Raw genomic sequence first — 10,943 nt, 5'->3', positions numbered from 1 at the left:
AAACAGAATTCTTTTTAGGTCAGAAGCCTAAATGTGATTTATACAACATGCATTTTCTAGAAGGGTCACCATGAATTAAATTAAATGTTTTAGTGCATGATATGCTGAGATGGTCTTCGTTGTCTGTTATGCCACTGGTTGACAGTGACCTGACCCAGAATAGAAAGTCAACATTATTGTCTTTGACATTAAGGAGCTGACTGATTTAATTGCACCCGGTACAGCGGCAGTTTGTTGTGTCAGAGACTTTCAGTCTGCGCTGCATTATAACACACTGAAGCAGACTGAGGATGTGTACAACAGCTATTTCTAAAAGCTGTCACTTGGCAGCTACCAGCTCAATGTTTAACTGCATTTGCCTGAGACACCAAACTAGATCACATTTTGCAAATGCATGTACTCCACACCTGCGATAATTACTTAGTCAAATTTCCTGATTCTATTTTTATGATTATAAATGGTCTAACATTCAATCAATTAGAAATGCATGAGACCAGCATGTCTCCCCATGGCTAATTATTAAATTATGTTCGGTAAATGAGGCGTGAAAGACTTTTTAAATGCGAACATGTCTTGTCAATTTTCCACTATGCTTCCGCTAATCTTTTTTCACACTTTTCAAATGATCTAATGGAGCTTCCAAATTTCAGATACCAGATATCACTTGACACACAGTCTGCAGTATGTGAGACAGTGCAAACTGGCATTCACAGTGGACTGGCTCCCTGTAGAACTTGTTATTTCTCTGCTCCCAAAGCTTTCATTCCACATATTTATTTGTTTGTTACTGTAAATAATCTAATGGGTCATTTGTTTATGAAGGTAATAGTGGAAAATAATTACAAAGTATATGTGACCTTTAGTGGTCATGAAACTTACTGAATGTAAAGTGTTTTAAGGGCATCCATTAAGATGTAGTTTTACAGTAGAGAAAGTCTTTACTATCATTAGTTTAAGTTTTCTTTTTGTTATATTTATCTTCTGCTTTTTTTATTTTAAAAAAGCAGTTTTCATTTTCAGCCCTAAGCAAATGATTTTACAGTGTAATCCCACTAAGGAACTGAAAAGTACTTTAGTAAAAGTAATTTTTGCAGCTTTAAGACTTTTGCTTCTGTATATAGAGTATGTGTGAAACAACAGATTGCAGTATTACTGGTTTGGCTGTGTGGTTCCCCTTCTGGGACAAGCTGCACCATTAGGACTGAAGTGCAGCCAGATACCAATCTACTAAAGCCTTTTACTTAAGTTCTATAAGTCCTGTCTGGCAATGGTTGCAACTGTATTGTAACATCGACAGTTTACCACAAACAAAAGGGTTTAAATTCACTTTTTTAACTCTTTATGTTTAAACTAATTCTATTTTTTTTTTTTTTTTTTTTTTTTTTTTTTTTTGTGGTCAGAGTCTTAGTTTTTGTCTGTATTAGTTACATTGTCAGGTTGTTTTGTATTTAAGTCATGCAGTAGCTGTACCAGGAGCAGGGGAGTCAATAATGTGAAGCTGTGCAGATCGTTATTTTGTAATCGTATTCCCTCATAGCTAATCTATATTCTTGTTTTACTCTGTGATGGATTGTGGATATTTGATCTTTAGTCCTGAACAATTAATTAGTTTTCCTTTAAAGAAAATTCTTTCCTTAAAAAATACTCTTTTTTTTTTTTTAAAATAAGAGGCCTTGTTATGTGTAAAGTAATTCTTGTTTTGCTCTAGACAGCATGTTGGTATCCAGTTGGTTTCAGTTTGTGCCACTGGACATCACATCTACACAACTGCATACAAGACATTTAATGGGATGCATAAATTTAGCCAGCAGCTTTGAATCCCGCTGTGATTTCCTCCTCCTTTTTTAGATCATTTCAGTGGATTCCTCTCCTTAACTTGCTGCCGACTGATGCAGTACAACTCACATGCCTTGTACTTCTGTAATGCTTTTGTGTTCCTTCATAAGCCAAAAATGTGTCAGGAGTAATGTATGATTTTAGTGTTGGCTTTCTTTTTTAAAAGAAGAGTAATAAGGTCAAAGGTTACTTAACTTCAGGGACACATTCACATGAGTCTTTTTTTATTCGAATCAGAGTCTGTTTGCTCAGAAAGTCTGCTTTGTTTGGGGTGCTGGGAATCAAATTCTGATTCTGATTTCAAATAAGCAAACTCGGTCTGCCTACAAATGCAAGTCTAGAAAAAAAACAGGAAACAGACAACAAAAAAAGTCCCTTCTTGCATTTGACGCAGCATTGCATTGTGGGTAAATACACCGCAATGCCATTAAGAGTCCTCTGCCTCATCTGTTGTTCGTACTGCGCTCATTGTTGCGGTGTGTGTCTGCAGTATACTTGCATGAGACAAATTAAAAACCCAAAACAGCGATAGTGTTGTGCTCTATGTTTAACTTGCAGCAGAGTTTTCTTCTTCAGGTGGGTCTTGTCCTCTCTTTTGCTAAATACTAGTGCAGCGCCACCTTTGGTGAGTATGTGGATATATTATTGTAAAGTTTTGGTGAGTTTGACCAAAGTGCAGCTTGAATGCGATCTTGGTCTGATGGCTACACCCCACTACAACTGCGCCGGGTCCCCAATCAGACCGAGTCTAGCGGACTATCCTGATGTGAATGCACCCTAAAATGCATAGAGAAAAGGGAAAAGGTCATGATGTGACACAGTTTTTTAGTTTTTGTTTTTTAACTGCTCTTTGAAGTGGCACTGTGTATCTTTATGACCTTAAAACTATTGTTTCTGAAAAATATGGATGACAGTCACATTTACCATTTGCATTTTTTTTAGCCCACGGGTATTCATCTCGGTCCTACGAGGTCGACAATCCAGCAGGTTTCCCATATATTTCTGCTTCAATATACCTGAATCAGATTAAATGGATCTAAGAGCCAATCAGGTTCTGCACAGACTTAATAATTTGAGGCAGCAGTGTTCGAGCAGGGATACATGGAAAACCTGCAGGACCTTGTAAGACCTAGTTGAATACCCTTGATGTAGTCATTGTTACTGAGCAGCATCCCAACTCTGAAAAACCACACTTCACAACATTGGACCAACATTTACTGTCTGCTGAGCGGTCACAGTGCAGCTAGGTGCAAGGTGGCTTCCAAATCAGCAATCTTTAGAGGGCGTCTCATCGAGGAAATCTGCCAAAGTTCAGCAGTGCTTCACTAATGCCTTGAGTTCTGAAATATTTGGCCACAGACCCGCTTTGTCCTTTTTTTGAGGGTGAGAGTGTGAACCTCAAGTTAAAACCTAAACATGGTCGGATTAAAAAGCCATATTAGACGCAGCTCCACTCTGAGATGCACCAGTCTGTCAGACTTTCTTCCAAATGGTCACAAGTCAAATAAATGGGAGTATTCTGGAGCCTTACTGGAGGACTGTGCAAGTCAGGTTCCCATTTAAGTAAAGTTGGACTAAAATAAAAACGTGAAGCTTAATATCAGTGTGCTGTCACAGATGACACATAGTAACTGCAGACCCCCCAACACTAATGCTCCAACAGCCTTTTTTTATATACCTGTTCTTCCACTTGCACAGTGCTGCTTCCCACCAGATTTGTGTGAATCATCTGTACTGACACAGAGCCTTCTTGAAAAACATATCTCCAGCTTGCTTGTAATCTTTGAAGAGCATCTCTAAACTGTCACGGCAATTTTACCCGCCTAAAGAATAAACATATATCTTATAAAGGTTTTTAGTTAAGCATCTGTTTTACATATCAAACACTAACACACAAAGGTATTCTGGTCCCCATTAGATCTTTTCTCTTCATCCTAACCTACAGGTGTAACAAAGCAATTCTACCATGTCATTATATTTATTTTATTAAATAGGCCGAAAACAACACTCGAAGCTGAGCCACATCAATCTATATTTCTCAATCATCTTTTCCTTTATAACCCCAGAGGTTGATGCCACCCCCTTTTACTGGCAACAACAAAGCTATTCACGCTCTTTCTCCTGAAGAGTAACAGCTTGGAGCGGGGGAGCTTTGAGAAGGCTAATGAATGTATTTTTCATATCTCTAATGGCTTACTATATTACCACAACACCTTAGCTTGAGATTTATGGTAATCAGGACTGCAGAGGAGCAGTTGAGTTTTTGCAAACCCAGCAGTGCTGATGAGACACCTCGGGAGAACATTAAACTCATAGCACAGGAGTGTTTCCTCAGCCAAACTAGCAAAAATGTTGACAGCATGCCACAGGAAATGATAGCCTAAACTCACAGGGTTTTATAAATTGGCATTCTCACCATCAAAAGAGCAAGAATGTCAAACTAATGATGAGTCAACTCTGCAACTGATTAGAGCTATTTTTAGTCGCTGAGGCCCACACAGGCTGAGACTCCTGACCAACAAAATCAGCTTTTTCTAGAGTTATGATGAGATACTTATCTGATACCAACTCCAGTATCTCTTTATTGTTCCTGTCCTGATTTCAGCTTGAAAATCTAATCATCCGGCAGATCTTCAGCCTCTTGCACTTGTCCCAGGTGACTCCATTTTAAACCCATATTTCTTTATCTTCCGTATGCACTCTAAATGTAAATGACCACGTGTCGGGGGGTTTTTGGTTGAGTCCAGAGCAAAGCCAGAGAAAGTGACAAAAAAAAAACACTCACGGGACAAATTTGTGTAGTTGTGCAGTTGTGTTTGCAAACTGATATCATGCACAGCTATCTTTGGGATTATCATGCATTTCCAAGAAATCTAAGAGGGAAAGTTAAAGTTTATGAAACTGCAGGGTTTTTCCATGTGTCTGTTTTAAGAGTTTCACAATAGCTTCTTTAAGCATACAAGAAAAAAGAGTAGGAAGAGGTATTTGTTTAAGATTTCGCAATGATTGGCCCTGCAGCTTCTGTCAAAACAAAACTGCACATGTTCAGGCGAGAAGGTGCAGACTGGCTGCGTGGTTCTGATGCACTTTAAAAGCACTCTTGATCAGCAATTCCTTCTGTAAGCCCATACATCCTTTACACTTCAAAAGACGACTCCTGAAGGTTCAGGGCACAGAACTGAGTCGGTACTAGACACAGAGATGCCTCAGCAGAGACTTTACTTTGACATAAGACATTAGATATTTTCATAAACCAGCTGCCCTCATGTGGCGGATTCTGGGTCACAGGTAGTACAAACATCTTCAAAATAACGTGAAACTTTGCCAGCAGTTGTTGAGTTTGTCAACGTGTCTTACAGAATACTTATTACCTGCTGAATCCTGCCGTACAACTCAATCCACAAGATCCAGGTGGTACAGTAGCTGATCAATAACCAACAAACGCCCTGCTTTCTCAGGGAAAACTGTATAATTAGGCTAATTTAGAAAACAGCTGAGCTTTTTGCCCAGTAGACTTTATTGATGGATGTGTGCTTCTCTTATTTGTCTGTGTTTTCCACACACGCAAAAGTTTGTTCATCTTTGTGTGCAGACGAGCCTAAATAAATTCTAGTGCATCCAGGGAGGTAAATTTCAGGTTAGAGTTAACCAGTTAACATGCATTTTTGCCTTGCAGCTTGTTTCTCATTTTGATTTTCTATCAAGAGGACGAACAGAAAAGAGATTTTACAGGCAGGGGCTTTTGGTCGCAAAGATTGCCGTGTTCGTGCCATCATCAGAACATCAGACTAAGTGAAATTTCTTTTTGTAAATCTGTGGGAATGTCTGTGGTTAATGGGGTCGAAAATTGAGGTCGGCGGTATGCATTTGTTGATGCGTATACATTAGTGTGAAATGTTCAGGGGAAACAGCAGGTAGTCATCGTCAGCTGACTGAGACAGTCAGCGCAGGATGATGTGGTTTTACCACCAGCAGGAGCAGATCATTGACAATTCCACAGAGAGCATTGCTGTAGTAGAGCTGCAGTGTATAAACTGTTGCAGGGATGTTACCATGATGAAGATACATTTGAGACAACTGTGATACAAAAACAGTGGAGATTATACCATACCATACTATATTTATTTATAAGCGCTTTAAAAAGAACATACAGCTGACCAAAGTGCTGTACAGTGAACCAAAACAACTTAAGAAAATAAAATAACAATAAAATGGTAAAATAAGAGATACATGAAAAAGAACAGTTAAAAATAAAATACAAGGATTATGACACAGTGAATGTGCAGACTGAAAGGACAGTGCTCCTCTCTTCTCTTGCTCTTCTACATTAGGCCGCCATGGTTTGAGTGTAGTGTAAATCAAAAGTTCTGAGTTATCACTTTTATTCCCTCGATGGAACTTCCCTCTCTGTACCGATGAGTCTGGTTGATCATGTGGTCACAGAGTAGCATGAGCAGCATGAAGACGTTAAGAATCGCACATGATAGAATCCTCACTCACCTGGTCCTTTCATTTAAAGACTTACATACACAGAGCACTTCAGCATCATCTTACACCAGGGTTGGCCAAAGTCAGCGCTCCAGGGTCGCTGTTCTGCAGGTTTTCCATGTATCCCTGTTCCAACAATGGTGGGTTCCATTAAATGGATCAAACAGCCAATGAAGTTCTGCTGAGTAAGTCTGGTGTTGGAAGAGGGATACATGGAAAACCTGCTGGAGAACCGGAGCTGTCTCCAGCAGGTTCTCCAGCAGATACAACAAGATTTAGCCGCTGGCTAAATCTTGTTGTATCTGCATTTTCTTTTTTTTTTCACCGGCATTTTTGATGTGTCTGTATTTAATGACACGTCCATATAGTTGGGTAATAATGTGATAAACCGCTGCCTTTCTTAGTGTTTTTTTCATGCTTGTGTTGAACTAATTATTAATCAATAACTAGCTTTTGTTTCTAGACAGATGGCTATTTAATCATGCCTAAACATTATTATCATAAGCACTGATGGAAACCATCCATCCATCCATCTTCTGCCGCTTATCCGGGGTCGGGTCGCAGGGGCAGCAGCCTAAGCAGGGAAGCCCAGACTTCCCTCTCCCCAGCCACATTTGCCAACTCTGCGGGGGGGATCCCGAGCCGTTCCCAGGCCAGCCGAGAGATATAATCCCTCCAGCGTGTCCTGGGTCTTCCCCGGGGTCTCCTCCCAGAGGGACGTGCCCGGAACACCTCACCAGGGAGGCGTCCAGGAGGCATCCTGACCAGATGCCCGAGCCACGTCAACTGGTTCCTCTCGATGCGAAGGAGCAGCGGCTCTACTCTGAGCCCCTCCCGGATGACCGAGCTCCTCACCCTATCTCTAAGGGAGAGCCCGGCCACCCTGCGGAGGAAACCCATTTCAGCCGCGTGTATACGAGATCTTGTTCTTTCGGTCACGACCCACAGCTCATGACCATAGGTGAGGGTAGGAACGTAGATCGACTGGTAAATCGAGAGCTTCGCCTTCTGGCTGTAGATCTCGCGCTCCATCCTTCCCTCACTCGTGAACAAGACCCCGAGATATTTAAACTTCTTCACTTGAGGCAGGACCTGACTCCCGACCCGGAGAGGGCAAACCATCCTATTCCGGCTGAGGACCATGGTCTCAGATTTGGAGGTGCTGATTCTCATCCCAGCCGCTTCACACTCTGCAGCGAATTGCTCAAGTGAGAGCTGGAGATCACGACCAGATGCAGCCAACAGGACCACGTCATCTGTCTGAATTTCCTGGTCTTCAGGGACATCCATTATATTATGGGTGTAATTTTTAAAGGCAATTCATACTGTGTACATTCCAGTTCCTGCATCCCAAAATAAAAAAGGAAGGCTGTAAAGGGACGAATATATTGTGAAACTGAGAAGAATAAAGTTTAATTGTGCTTGGTTAACATTCTTCTTTCTTTTTGTGCCTTGCATGTGTCTCAGCTTTGTAGCAGTACATCAGATCAGTCTAAAACCATTGCAATACAACACCAAATGGAAGATATATTAAATCCAAAACCATTTTACATGCTATAATGCTCCCTAATTTTTCCACTTATTACCTCCTCTGTGGAGTTCAGGCAAAGCTTGTGGTAAGCTAATACTAATCCAGTTTACACACTGAAGAAGAAAACTATATGAATTGCCAATGAATATGATTATTATGAACCAACCAAGAAAATATTTATCAAATTTCCTGCTTTCAAATGTTATGATTTAGCTGAGCTCAGTACTCCACTGATAATGCATAAAGCGCTAAATAAGCTTCTTCCAAATCATATTCAAAGGTTGTTTGAAATTGGAGAAAAATATTGACTCAGAGGTGAAAGCATGTTTTAGAGGTTGAAGACCGAGACGAGAAAAATATGTACACTACCAGTCAAAAGTTTGGACACAGTTTCCCGTTGGATTTGATGTGAAAGTGTGTCCAAAATTTTTGACTGGTAGTGTATTTCTTTTAGAGGTGTAAACATGTAGAGTAAATGTAATGAGAAATTACGACTGTATTTTTTTAATTTTTCAAAAAATCAGTTATAAACACAGAATCAAGGCGTGATTACAGTTTTAGTGGGGGTTTTTTTTTCTAACTTAAAGGTTTATCCTCAGATTAAATTTGTCATGTTTGTTTTTTTGTTGTTTTCTTTTTTGTTTTTCTGAAAATTAGTCAGAGAAGTGTAGCCATTTGGCATATTTTATATTCAATTTGGGTACATATGGAAGCTGAGAGTGGCTCTTCTTACTCTTGTTTTAATCTTTTATCTCAAGATAACAAAATTTGTTTTGCATAAATAACAAGATGATTAAGGAGGACTCAAAAATAAGTGGTTCTCCTTATTTATTGATCATAATAGGCCCCATTACAACTAGAGGGCCTACAGTCATGGTGTATTTGTGTTACTCTGACAATTGATTAGGTAAATTTGAGACACATGACAATTTCAGCCTTCATCATTCGTAATAAAATTAAAGTCAAATGTATTGATCAGTGATGGATATTCTTTAATCAGATGTCAAGTTGCCTTCATTACCTACTTAACTGTACTGTGGTATTCCAGTACAGAACAGCTCTTTACTGGGATGCCCCTCAGGCCCACCAAATGAAGAGAAGAAGATAATGCAGAACTCCTTCAGCAACAGACTGTTGCACTTTTAGCAAGAAGGAACCATATCACAGGTCATAGATCCCTGCAGCAGACTGGAAACCAGAGCTGCTTCCAGTAGACCACAAACTCACTCAATAAAATCCATCCATTATTTTCCTAACTGCTTAGTCTAATTAAGCATCATGGGGAAAATGGAGCCTATCCCAGCAATCATTGGGCAAGAGGCAGGTGAGACAGACTAAAGAAGACAGAAGTAAAATTAATTCATGCACATACTTTTTTATTTTATTTTAATCATCCTTATATCTAAACAACATTTCTAGAGAGGGATGTGTGCATTTGCATGTTCTCCCCATGCAAGCATGGGTTCCCACCTGGCTTCCTCTCTCAGTGCAAAGACATGCAGGATGGGTTGATTTGTCGGATGCAACTGACTTGTTTGTCTCTCTGTGTTGGTCCTGCGATGGACAAAGGACAGCTGAATGAGGCTTCAGCATCCTAGTGATCCCCCATTTGGAAGAATCTGTAATCTTGAGATGACAAGATAAATGATCCCAAAAACAGTGTTCAAGAAATTGTGAGCACGACTGCTCTCAGTTTCCATGGATGTAATATTGCTTCAGCCCATCATTGTTGGGGTCATTGATTTGTCTTTTCAAATTCAACTCTTTCTTAATCATATTTGTTTGTTTACTTGCCTTTTGTTGTTGTTTTTGGGGAAAATTTAAAATTGCAAAAATAAAAAATAAAACAAGTTAATAATAAAAGAAACAGATGAGTACTTGTAGATAAGACTGCAATCAATAATGAAGCAGTTTGCATGAAAGGACAGAGATTTACAGCTGAATGTTTCCGTCTTTGTCCGTCCATCTCTCTTCATTCTCTTACATAGTGCATAGTTGTGCTAACCAGTTTCAGTACAATTTTCATCATTTTAAAACTGAAACTTGGATAGGAAGTTTTCTGTCATCCAGTAGTTTTTTTTTTTTGCCAACTTTGAACATGACACAGGTAACCTTTTCTGGCTCCACTCTACAACCAATGCCCTCAATTAAACTTATGACACACGACATGCTGTAAGACTAAAAACTATTAAAAATGGATTTAGTATTTAATCCTTTAAGTAAAGAAAAAGAAGTTAGGAATTGCTCGTACCTAAACTTTCTATTCAGAATATGTCAAAAGTGGACAGAACTCACTAATCAGGAAGTGTTGCTCTGTTTTGGTTTCATATATTTTACTTTGGTTTTATGTTTTACTTTGGTTTTATATCTTTTATATTTTTCCATGGTTTTTGTTGTGGTTTAATTTTATGGGCAAGAACACTGATTGACTAACTGGCCACACAGCTGGCATTCCCTCTCTCTGCCATGAGATTGGCAGAGCACCAAATAAAAGGGAGCAGGTGTGGGATTACCGGGGAACCGCTGCTGGTGTCAAGGAGGGATAGCACTGAGACCGATGGGGACTATGAAAGAAAACCGGCACACTGAGAAGAACCGATGACAGGCCGGAGAGCTAGTGACCTCGCAGCTGAGACCGAGGAAAGCAGCAGCGAATCCACCAGGTTGCTACGAGGAGAACACGCCCCCATCTCTTCTGCAGGATCTCCACTCTAAGTGCTTGAGCATCAAAGGCTACTCCACTTCTAGGACTGTATGGGATCATTTTTAAGGATGGGGTGAGCAGAGAGGCCATCTTTGTCCAAGGACATTTGATAAAGAACTTTCTCCTCTCTGACACTCGTCTGGCATCCTGCTCCTTCAGCAGGAGGAATTGCTCGAAATCAAAAGAACCTGTGCGACAAATTCACAGTTTCACTGCACACACAAAAGTTTTCATACTGCTCAACATTTTAGACCCATGAAAGCATGGACTCTTCCTGAAGCGGTTGTGGTATAAAGCAGGAGGACTTTAGCAGAATAACACTGTAAATTAGGATGTTAAAACTTCTTTGAATCAGACTTGTTTTTTCTGCACATCCACATAAGC

This window comes from Telmatherina bonti (assembly GCF_933228915.1).
Source record: "Telmatherina bonti genome assembly, chromosome: 7".
Taxonomy (NCBI): Eukaryota; Metazoa; Chordata; class Actinopteri; order Atheriniformes; family Telmatherinidae; genus Telmatherina; species Telmatherina bonti.
The sequence above is the reverse complement of the archived record's forward strand: the minus strand, read 5'-3'. Positions refer to the sequence as shown.